The 16,817-nt window shown below is 42.4% G+C and overlaps 1 protein-coding gene across 10 annotated transcripts in view; it reads left to right on the forward strand.

Moving 5' to 3' along the window:
• ATXN1 (ataxin 1) overlaps positions 1-16,817 on the forward strand; it is a 416,021-nt gene that overhangs the window by 51,538 nt on the left and 347,666 nt on the right. Inside the window, exon 1 of one of the 10 annotated variants that reach the window (XM_053904882.1) lies at positions 9,388-9,806. The exons of the other annotated variants lie outside the window; for them this stretch is intronic. The gene's annotated coding sequence lies outside the window, so the exon portion shown is untranslated. Of the gene's footprint in view, positions 1-9,387; positions 9,807-16,817 lie in introns of those variants that run through there. 10 annotated transcript variants of the gene reach the window in all.

A 16,817-nucleotide genomic window follows, 5' to 3' on the forward strand; every position in this document is an offset into this window, starting at 1 on the left:
TCCCATGGCCCCGTATCCAGCCTCTGACTTCTTATACCATAATGAGTTTTGTCTGTTCTCAAACTCCATACAAATGGAATCATTCGGTGTGTGTTTTCTTGTAAATGCCTTCTTTTGTTCAACGCATTTTTGAGATTCACCCTCATTGTTGCATGCATCAAGACTTCATTATTTTTTAAAATGCTGACCAGTATTCCACTGTGTGTGGATGCTACAGTTTATCCATTCACCTGTTCACAGACATGTGGGTTGTTTTCACATTTTGACTATTTTGAAGAGAACAGCTATAAATGCTCTCGTACAAGTCCTTTTGTGGGTATATGTTTTTATTTCTCTTTGGAGTGGATTAAGTGGGACATAGGGTAAGGTGTGTAACTTTATAAGAAACTTCTCATGAAGCAAGTGGTTGTAGCAATTGTATGCTCCCTCCAGAAGGGTATCAAAGTCCCAGTCACTCCGAATCCTACCAATATTTATTGTTCTCGTTCTTTTTAATTTTAGCTATTCTAGTGGCTACATGAAGTATCACATGGTTTTAATTGCATTTCCTGATGGCTAATGATGTTGAGCACCCCCCTTTTTTTTAAATATGCTTTTTGGCCATATGTTTAGTGTCTGTTCCAGTCCCTTGACCGTTTAAAAAAATTGAGTTGGTTGCCTTTTTTTTGGATGTGTAAGAGTTCTATATATATCCTGGATATAAGTCCTTTGTCTGATATATATATGACCACATATCCCCCCCAGTGTTATCTCTGGTTCCTTTTTTCATTTTTTAACTGCATTTTTGGATAAGGAGTTTTTAATATTAATAAATTGTAATATATAATCTATTAAGATACATATATTTTTTCTATGTCTTTATAGCTTTTTGCTTACCCTCTGGTAACTAAGATATTCTACTGTTTTCTTCCAGAAGCTTTTAAATTTAGCCTTACTATTTAAATGTATGACCTATCTCAAATTAGTTTTAATGTATGGTGTGAGGTAGGGATCAAGATTCAAAATTGTTTGCATACATTTATTGGAATGTATGAAACAGTTATGGAAAATATTTTCTGTCCTCATCAAATTGCCTTTGTTAGAACTCAAGTGACCATCTTTGTTTTGTTTCAAGACTCTTCAATTCCATTGATCCACATGCTGTGCTAATGTCAGTACTGTACTGACTTGATTAAAATAGCTTTGTTGCAAGGCTGCAGTGTGAGTCCTCTAACTTTGTTCTTTTTCAAGATTATTTTGGGCGTTCTAGCTTTTTAGAATTCCGTATACATTTTAGCATTGACTTGGAATTAAAAAAAATGCTTTTTAAGTGCACTTTTGGTGATGGGCACAGGGTATATATAACACTGTATGTTAACTAACTGGAATTAAAATAAGAACTTAAAAACCAAACAAAATAAAACAAATTGTACAGCTAACAACAAATTCTTTTAGAAGTTTGTTTGGATTGCATTGAACTATGAGAAATCAACTTGAGGACAATTGACCTATTAACAATTTTGAGAACTTCCAATCTGAAAATATACTATGTCTCTCTGTGCTTTTATTTATTAATTTCTCTCAGTAACATTTCCCCATTTTTGCAGAGGCATTGAATGGGGTTTTTTAAAGTAAAATTTAACTGTATTTTATGTTTTTTGATGCTATAATAAATTTATTTTTTATAGAATCTCATTTTCCAAATTTTTAATGTTTAGATAAGAAATACAACTGATTTTTGTTAATTGACCTTGTATCTTATGGACTGCTAAATTCACTTACTAGTGAGGGCACATAACCATGTTCCTTATCTTAAGGGGAAAGCATTCACCCTTTCACCATTAACTGTGATGTTAACTCTGAGTTTTTCATAGTTGTCCTTGATTGGCTTGAAGACGTTTCCTTCTATTCCTGATTTTCTGAGGGATGTTTATTTATTTGTTGCTATCAGCAAAGGATTTTGAATTTCATGTAGTTCTTTTTTTGCATCTAATAAGATGTCCTATATAGCTTTTCTCCTCTATATGGTGAATTACGTTGATTGATTTTAAATGTTAAACTAACCTTCAGTTTCTGGGATCAGAAAAAGTTACTGATAGTTATCACTATTCTTTTTCCCTATTCTTTTAATATCTTATTATGTATATTTACAACTGGGACCATTAAGAATATTTATCCCTATGGGGCACCCGGGTGGCTCAGTCGGTTAAGTGTCCCACTTTGGCTCAGGTCATGATCTTGTGGTTTGTGAGATGAAGCCTCGCATTGGGCTCACGTTGGGCTCGCGTCGGGCTCTGTGCTGACAGCTCGGAGCCTGGCATTTGCTTCGGATTCTGTGTCTCCCTCTCTCTCTGCCCCTCTCCCCACACGTGCTCTGTCTCTCTTTCTCTCTCTCAAAAATAAATAAACATTTTTGAAAAAGATTAAAAAAAGAATATTTATCTCTAATTTTCTTCCCTTGTGTAGTATTTACTAGGTTTATTAAGTGTTGGTGTTATGTTGGTCTCATAAAATGTGTGGCAGACTATTGCTGTCTTCACCATTTTCTAAAATAATTTTTTGTGATATTTTATTTCTTTTTAAAAAGATGTGCAGTTCAGTAGTGAAACCATTGGGCCTGGAGTTTTCTTTGTGCAAAGGTTCTAAAAGTATGACACTGTGCTTAAAAATATACAGGAAAGTGTTCTTTTTTCTTTTGGTGAACAGTTCTCTGAGTTGTAACACATACGTAGAGTTGTATACCTTCCACCACAGTCAGGATACACAACGGTTGTATCATGGTGTGCCAGGGATTTTGATAATGAATTCAGTTTCTTCACAGAGAGCAAACTGTCCACATTTTTAATTTATGCTTTGTTATATTTTGGTAAATCATGTTTTCCATTTGTCAAGAAATTATTCCTTTCATCTAAGTTGTCAAATTTATTGCCATAAAGTTATTTATAATGTTTCCTCACTGTCTATTTCATGTCTGTAGGATCTCTGAAAATATCCCCCTTTTCACTTCTCATATTGATTTTTTTTTTTTCTTTTTACTTTTGTGATTAGTCTGGCTGGAAGTTAATCAATTTTATTAATCTTTTCAAAGAATGAACTGCTGCTTGTTTTCAGATTCATTGATTTCTGCTCTCATCTTTATTTTTTCCTTCTTTGTCCATCCTTTGGGTTTAATTTGCTCTCCTCTTCCTAGATGACTGATTTGAAAATTTTTCTTCTTTTCTGTTAGTAGGTGCATTCTCTTTTAGGATTATCATGTCTACCTAATGAATATACCCTTTAATTATGATAAAATGGTCCTTTACCTCTGGCAATTCTCCTTGTTACAAGTCTGCTGATACGGATGTGACCACAATAGCTGTAGGCTGTTCAGATGTCAATCACCCACTTGTGGTGAATCCTCCTGGCTTAACTACATGGCACAGATTTACGTATATAATAAATACTTTCATCGTTACATAACTCAGTATAGACGTTCCCCGACTTAAGATGGTTTGACTTACGATTTTTCAGCTTTATATGAGAGCAAAAGTGATACGCATTTCGCAGAAACCGCAGTTTGAATTTTGAATTTTGATCTTTCCCCGGACTAGGATATACAGTGTGATCCTCCTCTCCTCTGATGCGGGCCGGGCTCTGTCGGCCATGTGATCACAAGGGCAGACGGCTGATACACTGACGAGCATTCTGTACCCATACGGTTCTTCTGTTTTTCCCTTTCAGTATAGTACATAAGCGTTCTGAGCACGTTTAAGGTAGGCTAGGCTGAGCTATGAAGTTCGGCAGGTTATGCCTATTAAATGCATTTTCGAGTAAGGATATTTTCAACTTAAAGTGGGTTTATGAGGACATAGCCTCATTGTGAATCAAGGAGTATCTGTATTTTGTTATTTCCGTTTTATTTCCTTCAGGTTTTTTTAATAGTAAGTATTTTTAATTTCCAGAAATAGGGAGGATTTTTTAAATCTCCTTTTTTTTTATTTTTAAAATTTTCTCCATGGGTGTTACTTTATTTTCTTTAATGTTTATTTATTTATTTTGAGAGAGACAGAGAGAGAGACACAGAGAGAGAGAGAGAGAGAGAGAGAGAGAGCGCCAGTAGGGGAGGGGCAGAGAGAGAGGATCCCAAGCAGGCTCCGTGCTGTCAGTGCAGAGCCCAATGCAGGGCTCGAACCCACAAACTGTGACATCATGACCTGAGCTGAAATCGAGAGCTGAGAGTCGGATGCTTGACTGACTGAGTCACTGAGTATTGCTTTAAATATTTTGAGGCCGTTTTGTTGGATGCATATATATTCGTGACCGTAAGACCTTTTTTATTAATTGTTCCTTTTGCCAGTATATAATGTCCTTTGTGGTCATTTATAATGTTGTTTTTTTTTTTTTACCTTATATTCCATTTATTTGATAATAAAAGCGCGACCCTGGATCTTGTTTGTATCTCGTTCATATTTTTTAGTTCCTTATTTTCATCTTTGTTTTACACTTCATTTTAAACGGATCACTGTTTTTCCCCCACATATTGTATATAGTTTGGATGCAGTATTACTGTTACTTGAGTAGTGACTTTATACCCAATTATAATTACTTTTATTAATAAGACTTTTTTTTTAGCTTTGTCTAATGTTTTCTACGTGCCATTTATTTTTGCTGCTGCTGCTTCTTTTTTTAACCCTTTCCTTCCTTCCTTTGGCTAGATTGAATTTTCTTTGGCTAATTTAAAAGAAGATATTTTATATTATTCGTATAATTATTCTTACTTTTATCTTAACCTAAACTTAGCTTTCTCTAAGACTTACCGGTGACTTCACTGTTCCCCCAGTTACTCCCCACCTCATAACCATTAGACCTCTCCTGTCTCAGACTGCTGTTTTTCCCAATTTCTACCTTTCTGAGTTTCTCCAAGAGTTTCCCTGACTACTAGTGTTTGTTAATGGCCAACACTCTGAGATGGGTATCAGTCCGCAGCCTGTGCAACTCCCCCAGCTTGTTTGAAACCAGAAGTGACTTGACTTGATCTTTAAGAAAGTTAATGCTTCTGGCAAAGTGAAGGGTAGATTTCATTGGGGTAACATCGGAGGCAGAGGTACCTCTAGGGGTCTTCTGCAGTAGTGCAGAAGAGTTTATGATAGTGGAAGTTCCGTGGAAGGATCGATGTGTTTGTACTTGAGGCGTGTGGGAGAAAGAAGTCGATGGAGCTAAGCCTGAGTGGTAAATATGTTACATTTCTTTATTTTTCAAGTTCCAGTCACACGATTTTTTTTTAATGTTTATTTATTTTTGAGACAGAGAGAGACAGAGCATGAACGGGGGAGGGGCAGAGAGAGAGGGAGACCCAGAATCGGAGGCAGGCTCCAGGCTCTGAGCCATCAGCCCGGAGCCCGACGCGGGGCTCGAACTCGCGGACCGCGAGATCGTGACCTGAGCTGAAGTCGGACGCTTAACCGACTGAGCCACCCAGGCGCCCCTTCAGTCACACGATTTCTTACTAGAGTTTTGCTGGCAGGATTAAGTGAGGTAAAACGTGTAGACGACATGACATATCCTGGTATAGAAATGATCATGTAAAAACTGGACGGCTGATTTCCACATTTCTGTCTCAATGGCTGTATGAATGGGCGTAGGAAGGCGGCAGGTGCTCTAGAAGTGTTTTTGTTGTTTTTGCATTGGAGAGCAGGGGATAATATAATTCTTTTATTTGTATTCCTTGTCATTTTGAATTTGAATTGCCGATGAGGCATCTAGGTAGCAGATAATTGGGTATATCCGTCTAGAGCTGATAGAAGACAGGGTTTTGAGAGTAGTTAGTAAAACTATAGGGGGCCTTCTAGCAAGACGTGACAGGGGGAGAAAGAGAAGAGATCCTTAGAAAAACATTTATAGAATGGATTTGGAGGAAGAAGATCCATCAGAGAAAATTAGGAGGCCTTGAATCTTTTTTTTTCTTCAAAGATTTATTTATTTTCGAGAGAGAGAGAAGGGGCAGAGAGAGAGGGGGGGGGACAGAAGATCCAAAGTAGGCTCCACGCCATCAGCGCAGAGCCCAGTGCTGGGCTCAGACTCTCGAGCCGTGAGATCATAACCTGAGCCGAAGTCAGACGCTCAACTGACTGAGCCACCCAGGTGCCACTAGGAGGCCTGGATTTTTGTCCCATTTCTGACACTTAACTAGTTTCCTTAACCTTTTAAGAAACAATCTTTTCAGGGGCTTCTCTCTCTCTCTCTCTCTCTCTCTCTCTCTCTCTCTTTTTGAGCTGTTCTCTCTCTCTTCCATTCTCTCTCTCTCTCTCTCTCTCTGTCCCTCCCCCTTCCTCCCCCCTCCTCCTTCCCATGTTCCCTTCCTCCATTCTTCATTAATTTCACAAATATTTCATGAATACCTGCACAGAACACAGAACCCCAGAGAAGGAGCACCTAAATCAGACTGGGGAAAAGGGAGTCAGAGCAGGCTTTCAGAGCACATGCCCTTCAAACTAAGCTTTTGAGAACGAGGAGTGATTTAGACAGCCTGTGCAAAGAGAGACCAGAAACAAAGTGCAGAATGGTGTATGGACAGACAGAAGGAGTAACAAGCAGATCAGTGAGTCAGGCCTGACAGCGCTGGAGAGGTTCAAGGGCTAGGTCAGGAGGGGCCTTGTGTGCAAACACGGGACCCTGGATTTTATCCGGAATGTAATGCAAACCCCCAAATCCACTGGAGGACCAGAGACAGGGCTGTGAAAAGTCACATGTGTGGTTTAGAAACCTCATTTTTCCAGTGCTGTGCATGTGGCATGATAAGGGAGCAGGTGGTGGGCAGGGAGACCAAAGAGGAAACAGTTCTAGAAATTCAGGTGACAGAGGAATGTTTATTTAACGACCGTGGAGCACCTGCTCCATGCTAATCTCTGGCCTGTGTGCCGGGGATCCCGCGTGGGCCAGGACACTCAGGCCCCTTATTCTCAGGAAGCTTGTGGTGACCGTGGAGATGACAGGCGTGTAAGAGGAAGCAGATTGGAGGGATGTTAATGAGGTAAGATCTAAGGACCCGAAGGTGAATCAGACCTTGGAGGTGAGTGAGAGGGCAGGGCCTTCTGGTTTGGAGAGCTGGGTGGACCGCGGCACCACTCGGTGCCCTGGGGAGCCCGGCAGAAGAGCTGAGTGGGGCTTCCAGGTGGAGGTGTCCAGCATGTGCTTGGATAAACAGCTCTGGACCTCAGAAGGGGCCTCTGCGGCTTCTCTGTGTACTAGATGGAAGAATTGAACTAGTTGCTTCACTTACTTGATTTTCTTCCCTTCCATGACTGCATTTCAGCGTCTGCGTCTGACAGGTGTTTCACTAAAGACCAGACTTGCTTCTACATCTCCGCAGAACCTCATACGGGGCTGGGCAAGATGGTCGAGTTTACTGATCGTTTTAGGTGGATCTGGAAGCCAGTGCTGTCGATTTCATTACTCACTGCTGGTCCTTGCTTTCCCCTTACCCTTCTAGTCACTACCTCGACTTTGGCTTGCTGTGTAAATTGCTGTGGGTAGTTGTGCCATGGTCTGTCTATCACACGCACTCTGAGGGCTTTGGTCCACTGTGCGCATTTTATAGAGAGAAGAGACCCAGAGGGTTCGTGAGGCTTCCAGCGTGCTGGTGGAGCTAGGATTAGATCTCTTAATTCACTGGTCCCTTTGGTACTGCCTTCCCTCCCCCTTGCAGAGTGAGTTCTTAGGTATATATTTGTGCAGGAGTTTGGAGATGACTAAGCCTGTGTATGTGGCTTTGAGACTTCATGTCAAGATTGCCAAGAAGCATTGGATTCCGTTAGCTGTGACGTAGGCAGGCGGCCGTCCTTGGTGCCACAAGTTGGATTGGGGCAGCTCTCTGCCCACACGCCCTTGTTTGGGGTGCCCTCAGGAGGCTGTCAAGAATCCTTTTACCCCAGGTGTAGAGTCCTACTGTGCTGTGACTTCAAAGCAAAAGCAAAAAGTGCAGAAATGACCTGCCGGAGTGTGAGAAGCACTTCTTGCTGGTTAAGAGTTTCAAGTGCGAGAGAAAGAGACGTGTTGAAAGGACATTTACTTTCATCAGCTCAGAACATCTGCTTTTTATTCTTTAAAAGGAAGCAACACCTCAAATTACAGCAGTCCCTACGCAGGCAAGCACTTGAGATTTAGATCTGTGCAGATTCTTCGAGGGGGTGCCTCCCAGAGCTTTTAGGAGTGATTTGTAGCACTTGACAGATTTTGGAGGATGACAGACAGGTTTTGTGGGGAAGGGGAGAGGGCAGCAAAGACAGGGGAGGAACCGCTCTGTGAAACAGCAAACGAGCCTTTTCTCTCCTACCTGGGTAGAAGTGGAGGCTGTGCTCAGCAGACCCCGGAGACCACATTAAAATCGGAAATGAAAACTAAACGCCATGTTTTTTTTTTTAATAATTATTATTTTTAATGCAGTGCCCACCTCCAGAGCATTCCTCCAGCGTGGGCTGCATCGTAATTTCCCCTTTTATATAGATTTCTTTTTTTTTTTTTTATTGTGCTGAAATATACATGGCATAAAACTCGGCCACGTTAACTGTTGCTATTGTGGGGTTCCGGGACATCAAAGCCATTCACAGTGGTGGATGTCACAGCTGTCCTACATTTGTTCTTTTTATTTTTTATTTATTTATTTTTCCCTTGGGTAATTATTTTATTTTTTTTTATGAATATAATTTATTGTCAGATTGGCTTACAAACAACAACCAGTGCTCATCCCAACAAGTGCCCTCCTCAATGCCCGTCACCCATTTTCCCTCTGTTCTTTTTGATTTGAGAGGTGCAGGTTTCCCAAATTAAGCACCTCAGGAGGCAAAGAAGCATCACCCCTAACCCCAGAGCCCATCGTAACATTAGAATGGAGCTGGTAGGTGCCAAGGGTTTTTCCTTATTCACGTGGTTTTGTTCAAACCTAGCTGTGATACTGTTCTAGGAGACTGTAACGTGAATTTCAGAGTTGTAAGGAAATTTGAAGATGGTTCACTCCATTCCCCTGTTTTTAGATTAAGAAATGAATAGCCCAGAGGGACAATGGCTTGCTTAGCTGGGTCCAGAGCCCAGGTGCTCTGTCCCCTGAGACCACTGCCCTGGGCTAGTCGGTCTTTAGTTTCAAAATGTGGTATAAAAAATTCATTGGCGGTTTATTTTTAGGGTAATCTCTCTCTCTCTCTCTCTCTTTCTCTTTCTCTGTGTGGTTTCTGTGTCTGGATTTTTTTTTTTTTAATGGCGTCTTCAAACAGGAATTTGTTTTAAGCAAGAAAATCACAACCTTATTGTTTACCAGCCGTGACCTTAGACGCTGACATTCACTCCTGTCCTGCCTGTGTTCGGATATCACTATACCCGGGATCTTCCTTCTTTCTCCCCCACCCCCGTTTCTTCTGCTGATTGTAGTAAAACCAAAGTTTAAAGGTGATCCTTGTTTTTCCCCAGTTGGGCTTTTCCAGACAGTTGCTCTTGCTTCTTAAGATCTGTTTCCCACTTAGGGAAATTAGGTGAAAACTTGAGGAAGCAGAGCCTTGCAGTTAAAAACAGAATGTCTGTTTACCACTGCACACCCTCGGGGCCGGCCTGCCTGTTCCGTCTCCTCTCCAGCCTCTCCTGCCTCCCAGGGCCCACCCGCAGGCAGTTCTCACCTCCTCCTGCCCACATCGGAGGTCTGTGGGAGGTGGTTAGGAAGCCGGAGGACAGACGGGGAGCTCGGGGGGAGCTGGGGTATATTGTTTGGGTCGGCCATGTAAGCCTTGTGCTGCTGTGTAAATGGCCACGATTCAGGCGTTATCTCGGGACTTCTGCTGGGCACCAGACAACCCGATCTCCTGGTAAGGTTAAACTTGGCCCTCCCCTCCCTCCCGCCCTCTTTGATCAGCCGGGAATGGCCCCCGGGGAGGGAGGGCAGGAGGGAGGGGGAGGCCAGAGCACAGCGAGATGTGCACTCGGCAGAAACATAATAACCACACAGGCGGAACAGGGAGTGTTTTCTCAGTCTGTACCCCAGATACAGAGGAAGAAGTCCATTCCCGAATCCTTGCCCGAGCTCATTCTTAAAGGGTACCTTTAAGACACCTTCGCTGTCAAGAGCCTGCCCAGACCATCAGCTTGGCCGGCAGCCGCGGGGAAAGTCCGAGAAGACCCCGGGATTGGGAGAGAGAGGCTAAAAATTAAAAAGCATGCACTGTCTGCCACGTGTGTTTCGTAAAAATGTAATTGAAGAAGACAAGAGTAAGCTCCCACTGCTGCCTAATAGCTTATTTTTTTGACTGAGAAGAACGTTTCTTTTCATTCAGCAGATCATTTTAGGTGTCATTCAGTTTATTTTAAGCAGTGTGTTTCATCCTGAGCAGATTAAGAATTTTATTTTTTTAAACTCTGGACTGTGTTGCTTCCTACTGGGAACTCTTTTTTTTTTTTTTTTTTTTTTTTTTTTTTTTTTTTAACACCGACGAACAAAATCTATGCGGTCAGGTACTGAATTTTTGCATGTTTGTCTTCTAAGAGGCAACACAGTTGATTCTTCAAAATCATGTGAACCTGACATTTCACTTGGGGAAGTCGAAGGAAGTCGGCGAGGTCTCACGTTCGTTCATGAAAAGACGTGCCTCTTTTTCTCCTTATCACCTTTTAGTATCTGTCCTGCTGGCTGGCGGGCTGTGGTCTGGCTTAGCTCTCTCCCTGGAAGTCACATTGTGCTCCAGAACCCTGTTTACTGTGACCCACAAACAGTTCCCAGGCTTCGCAGCGAGGAGCCAGAGGTAAAGCCGTCAAAAAGCAAAACGGTGGTTCAGCCCTCCCCGAAATCCACCTGGAATGTGTCTCTGAATTCAGTTAGACCTGTTTGCTCTCCTTTTGCGTCCTCACTCGCTCCTAACTTGCAGCGCCCTGCTCCCCTTTTTATTTTCACTTTTATCATTTGAGTAGTAACGGACGGGGAAGTAGTTACTCAATTTGTAAAACGTTGGGTGGTGAGGTCACAGATGCTGAGATTAGCCTGTAGTTTGTAACCGTTTCAGACAGAAGACAGCAAGATCTTGCCTGTGTATTTCGGAGCTGTTTTCAGAGGACAGCAAGATCTTGGCCTGTGTATTTCGGAGCCGTTTTGTTGGTCTTTTAAACGTAGTGGTAACAGGGAAGAACAGAGAGGTTGCTTTCTGCCATGGTGCTGCTGAATCCTTGAACACAACCCATCAGCAAATCCAGATGCATTTCAGCAGGCACGGAATATTTCTTGTCTAGTGGTGAACTGAACATTGCATAGAAGAAAACAGAAAGGGGACTTTTTTTTTCTGGAAGTAAAGATCAGGTACTAATTTCTGGACAGACCTTCTGTTGCACAAGTTAAATATTCATTCCTCTCCGGTTGTATTTTCTTGGTGTATTTGAGCTTTCCTGCCATTTTTTGTTTTTTGTTTTTTTTTTAATTTGCTTCGTTGAAAAAAAAAAAAAGGCAGTATGGATCACCGTATTTTGTTTTATTAAGCTGGAAGGACAATCATAGAATCTGAATTTTAGAGTTGAAAGGGTTTTAATCTAACTGAATGTTCTAATTTTACAGATGAGAAATCTGAGGCATAGTGAGGTTAAGTGACCAACCTTACAACACACAGCTTGTTTGTGTGAGGGCTGGGCTAAAAACCCAGCTCTCCAGAGACTCCTACTTTACGGTTTTTCTTCACTGGGCATAAGTTTTTAGCTCCAGCTAGGATCTTTTTCTGTTATTGGGATTATTTCTGAAATGGCTGGGTCTTGAAAATGTATTATTTCAATCTACTTGTTCTTAATACTTCAAGAAGAGGAACAACAACAAAACCTCCCTCCATGAAATCTCATTACCACGTAACGTGGAGAGTGTATGTACACATGCCAAAACGGTCTTTAATGATTGTCAGTGTGCCCTATCTGGAAGTTTTAATCTTCTTTAGAACAAGGTTTATCTGTTTAAGAAAAGCCCAGGGGTGTGTTAAGTGTGGATGGAGAACAATGAAGCATTACCTCCTAGGTCTTGGGGGACAGAGTGGGAGAGGTGGAGGGAGGGGCGTCAAGCACGTTCTTACTCCCATGGTCCATGCAAGTTGCTCAAATAATTTATCAGTGACACCCTTCTTCACTGCAAGGCACTAATGACCGAGTGATGTGTGTAGACTTGGAGGTTCCGGGCCCTGTTCAAATAAATCACGAACATAGTCCATTTCCAGCGCAGGTGAAAAGTTAATCCCGTGGAGGCAGAAGTGGTTACTATTCCCCCTGCCCCATTACCTCTGTGACATTGTTTCTCGCGGTGCCTTGGGGAGAGATGATTGGAAGGGGCAAACACTGTCTCCTGGTGCTCGTAGCCATAGGAAGTCATGAAGGGTAAGATGTATGTGCAGGGTGGGCAGTACGTGCTCAGGAAGGGACCTCCTTCTGTCCCCTGGCCAGAGCTCCCGGGGGCCCCGTGGGTCTCCTCCTAGTAGCTGGGGCACCGAGTGCCGGAGTGCCGTGGCTTTGGATTGGTGACAACAATACCCATTGCCTATAAGGACATGATTATTTATTTGTCCTTAGGTGTTAGGAAGATGTTGTTTGATCTCCATTGGGCTTTGTTAGAAGTGTATTAGGAAGTCCCAGGGCAGAAATGTTTGGTCCCTTTGGTGGAGGTAGGTCACTTACTCACTACATGAGTAAATTGAAAACGTGTTTTTTTTTTTTAATGTTTATTTATTTTTGGGGGGAGGGGCAGAGAGAGGGGGAGATACAGAACTGAAACAGGCTTCAGGCTCTGAGCTGTCAGCACAGAGCCCAGCATGGGGCCCGAACTCATGAGCCATGAGGTTGTGACCTGAGCCAAAGTCAGACACTCAACTGACTGAGCCACCCAGGTGCTCCCAAAACATTTGAGGATTAAGCCTAGTGAGAGTTTTGCATCTACTATGAGAGATTTGGGGAGTTGGGGGCAACTACAGGGGGAAAAACATAGAAAAAAGGAATTTTTAAAAAGGGAAAAAATTAGGCTTAGCTCTTCAGAGACCACAAAAAAATTTAAAAGACTTAAGTGCAAAAAAAAAAAAAAAAAAAAAAAAAAAAAAGAGGGGAAAAATGGTGTTAAATAGCCATATTCTAAATAGCACCACAGTAACTGGGATCTGAAGAGAATGGAAAGCAGGGAAGGTCTTAGGGAAGTCCAAGGGGAGATTGTAACAGTTTGGGAACATCCTTGTACGTGGAATTATTTTGCCCTTAATATGTGATGCTGTGTTAACAGTATGCTGAGGAATTTTCCCAATTAGCAATCCAAAATGGAATCACCTCACATACGTATACGCTGTCGGTGAGATCCAGTTAAAAGAAAACGTGTGGGTGGGTGGGTGGGTGCATCCTTCTTCCCGCTCCCTCCTCGTCCTGCTGCGGGTGTTCACTTTAATACGATGCAGGTGTGGGTGCTATACAGGTGCCCCTCTGTGCAGCGTCTTAGAAAGGAGTCACCAAGTTCGGAATTTCCTTAAAATTCGTACTAACAGAGGTATCCTCTCCATACAGCAAAGATGTTAAAGAGACTTTAAGAGCTGAGAGTGTATTGCACTAACGATGTCCCTCGTCTCCCCTCTCTTAGCTTTTAGGGTGAAAACGACCTTTCCCTTGAATATGAGAAGGAGAGAAACCCCTTTTCCACTGTTCCTACGACAGAGGTTTCAAAACTCCCTTGGTTTACCTAAAACTAGGAGCTTCATGACAGGCTGACCTCTGACCAATAGATCAGAAGGCAGATTTCTTTCTTTCATTCACGTGTTCCTTTCCACCAAAGAATGCGACACTGGGGCGCCTGGGTGGCTCAGTCGGTTGAGCGTCCGGCTTCGGCTCAGGTCACGATCTCGAGGTCCGTGAGTTCGAGCCCCGCGTCGGGCTCTGTGCTGACTGCTCAGAGCTTGGAGCCTGTTTCACATGCTGTGTCTCCCTCTCTCTCTGACCCTCCCCCGTTCATGCTCTGTCTCTCTCTGTCTCAAAAATAAATAAACAGTAAAAAAAAAAAATTAAAAAAAAATTAAAAAAATAAAAAAAAAGAATGCGACACTATAATTCCTTTGAGTTCCTTAATGATTATTCACTTTTGTTCCCTCATGTTTCTCTAGTAGAGATTTAAATATTTAATTTTGTATACTCCTGGAATTAACTGCTTTCAGAGGGTATACGTAGTCAGCATATTTAAATGCATCCGGTGCAGACATTGTTAGAAGGAAGAAAAAAAAAACCCCAACCACCTCAACATTGTCAGGAAGAAATTATTGTAAAATGAGGTATAAGGTTTCCTAAATAGAGTACAGGATAGTGGACATTAATGTAACCTTTTTCTTGGAGATTTATTGTCATTTCTCTGAAATGATTGCGCTGATGTAGTACGTTACGATGCCCCAGAAGCTCGTGATTCTTCCTGATGTCACGGCCTCTGTCCCATTCACTTTTCTTGGTTGCCGTGTCTTTAGAGCTCCTTTTATTTGCCTGTCTGATCTGTTGTAAACTTAAGGGAAACCAGAGAACCAAGCTTATAAAATTACTAGCCTGGATTGGGTACCTGAATTCTCACCTATTGCTTTCCCCACGCACCACCTTGGCCCATGGTGGTCACGGCCACGTTCTGGATGCTGAAGGCTGCGCCAGGCAGGGAGGAATAGGATGTTATTATGTAAAGTAAGGGCTGCCAGTGTGCGTGACGGTTTTTATTTAGTAACAGCCCAAATCGGCATTGGATAAAATAATAAAAATAAATAGGATCCCTTCTGTGCTTTAAACTAATCTTGGTTCAAGTTGAATCTGTAACAAGACGGTGGTCTAGGACTTCAGGGTTTACTACGAGACTGAATGGGAGACCTGTTGGGGGTAGACCAGAAGTTTCCGAAGCAATCTTCATCCCAGACAGGGGATTGCCTGGCTGGCATGTCAGGGTTCGTAGGTAGAAACTCCTGAGATACCTGTGCCTTCCTCTCCCTTCAGCTCCATTATCCCAGAAGGCAGGGGAGAGGTGGCGATCTGAAGAGCATGGGTGTGCGGCTCTCCCACTTTGCTTCTTCCAGCCGGGAGAGGAGCTGGGGAATTTTATGCACGCACCACAACACTCACTGGGCTCACAATGTAGGTAAGAGGACAGAGTAATAAATTATTCCGTGTGCATGAGTGTGTGTGTGTGTGTGTGTGTGTGAGTGAGAAACATATTTCCCCCCAAAGTGGATACACAATGAGTATAAATCTGACCTTAGGAACTCAAAATATTTTTTTCATAGAAATAGCGTAAGCCATAGCTGGGTCCCAGGAAAGCCCACCAAGCCCCATGGTCCCTCAGGGCCATGTCCATCCACTTGGATGTAGTCTGCATAGATCCTTGGTGCCAAAGGCCCTTCAGCTGATGGCACATGGTTATGAAGAATGGCCACCGTGGCTTATAGAATAACAGTGAACAACGTGAGTAGAAGCAGTTTGTTATTCAACTGGTAAAATGAGTGAGGCTAGCAAAGGACCTGATGGGAAGTGAAATCACTTACTGAAGTGGTTCCCAAGGACCCAAATAAGAACTAAGAGCAGAAGGGAAGTTAAAGGTAAAGAGAATTAAGAGTTCTGCCACTGGAGGAAGAACATTCTAACATCAGGGCTGCCTTAAAAATAGAACAAGCCGATTGATGAGGTAATGAAACCTCCATCACCTGAGATGTTCAAGCAGAGGTGAGAGGCCCCTCTCAGGAGGAATTCTCCAGAAGGAAGCCATATATTGAATGGAGGGTTATAGTTCACAACCAGTCCTTTTTCTCCTAACACTGATATATGGTGTTCAAGACTCGCATTTGTGAGGTAATGTAACAGCATTGAAATAATTTTAACAAAGGCAAGTAGCCATAGTTTCACAACCCTAATACAGTATAACTTTATTATTATTTTTTTATTTTTTTAAGCTTTATTTATTTTTGAGAGAGAGAGAGAGTGTGTGTGAGCGGGGGAGGAACAGAGAAAGAGAGAGAGAGAGAGAGAGAGAGAGAGAGAGACAGAATTCGAAGCAGGCTCCAGGCTCTGAGCTGTCAACACAGAGCCTGACACGGGGCTCGAACCCACGAACTGTGAGATCATGACCTGAGCCGAAGTTGGACGCTTAACTGATTCAGCCACCCAGGCGCCCCAGTATAGCTTTATTTTTGTATTGGATGCCTCATTGCCTACACCTAATTTCTTTAAAACAAGAGGCAAAACTTAATAAACACAATGTCATTTTACCACTCTAAAGAGTGTAATATTCACCATTACTGATCTGTTTTCACACTTCTAAGTGCTATAATAATACATATAAATGATATATTCACATTATTGCTGTTCAAGTGTTTAAATTCATTATTAGCAAAATCAAAATCATTCGAAACATGTAGCAATCTTACACAGTTTACATTTTTCATTGTTTTAAGATTTTGACAGTAATATTTCTGCACATTGGTGGTCCTCGAGGATTAGGCAGGGCAAGGTTCTTTTGACTTTTATAATTAGCATGCTGGATTCCCAGTTTTTCCTGCCCTAGGGTGGGCTGTGTCTTACAGTAAATTCTGCTAAAGGGTGATTGGAGTTTGGACAGGGAGAGCAGGCTTCCGGTTACCAGAGAGAGCCTGTGACTTACTGTCTGTGCTTTTCCTAGGTCACCAATTTTCACAGAATCTGAGTATAATTAAATACACTTTATAATAAACTAGGCTGAATATAATTTAATCTTTCCCTGAAGGTACTTCGGAGTCTCGGAGTGCTCTGGGGTCATGGTGAACATCAATTACCTTCTCACGGTGGGTGTGCAGAAGGAGGCAGATAATAGAGTTCCATCCGATTGAGTCCTGGAT

This window comes from Panthera pardus, unplaced genomic scaffold, assembly GCF_024362965.1.
Source record: "Panthera pardus isolate Hobbes unplaced genomic scaffold, ASM2436296v1 HiC_scaffold_17, whole genome shotgun sequence".
Lineage (NCBI taxonomy): Eukaryota > Metazoa > Chordata > Mammalia > Carnivora > Felidae > Panthera > Panthera pardus.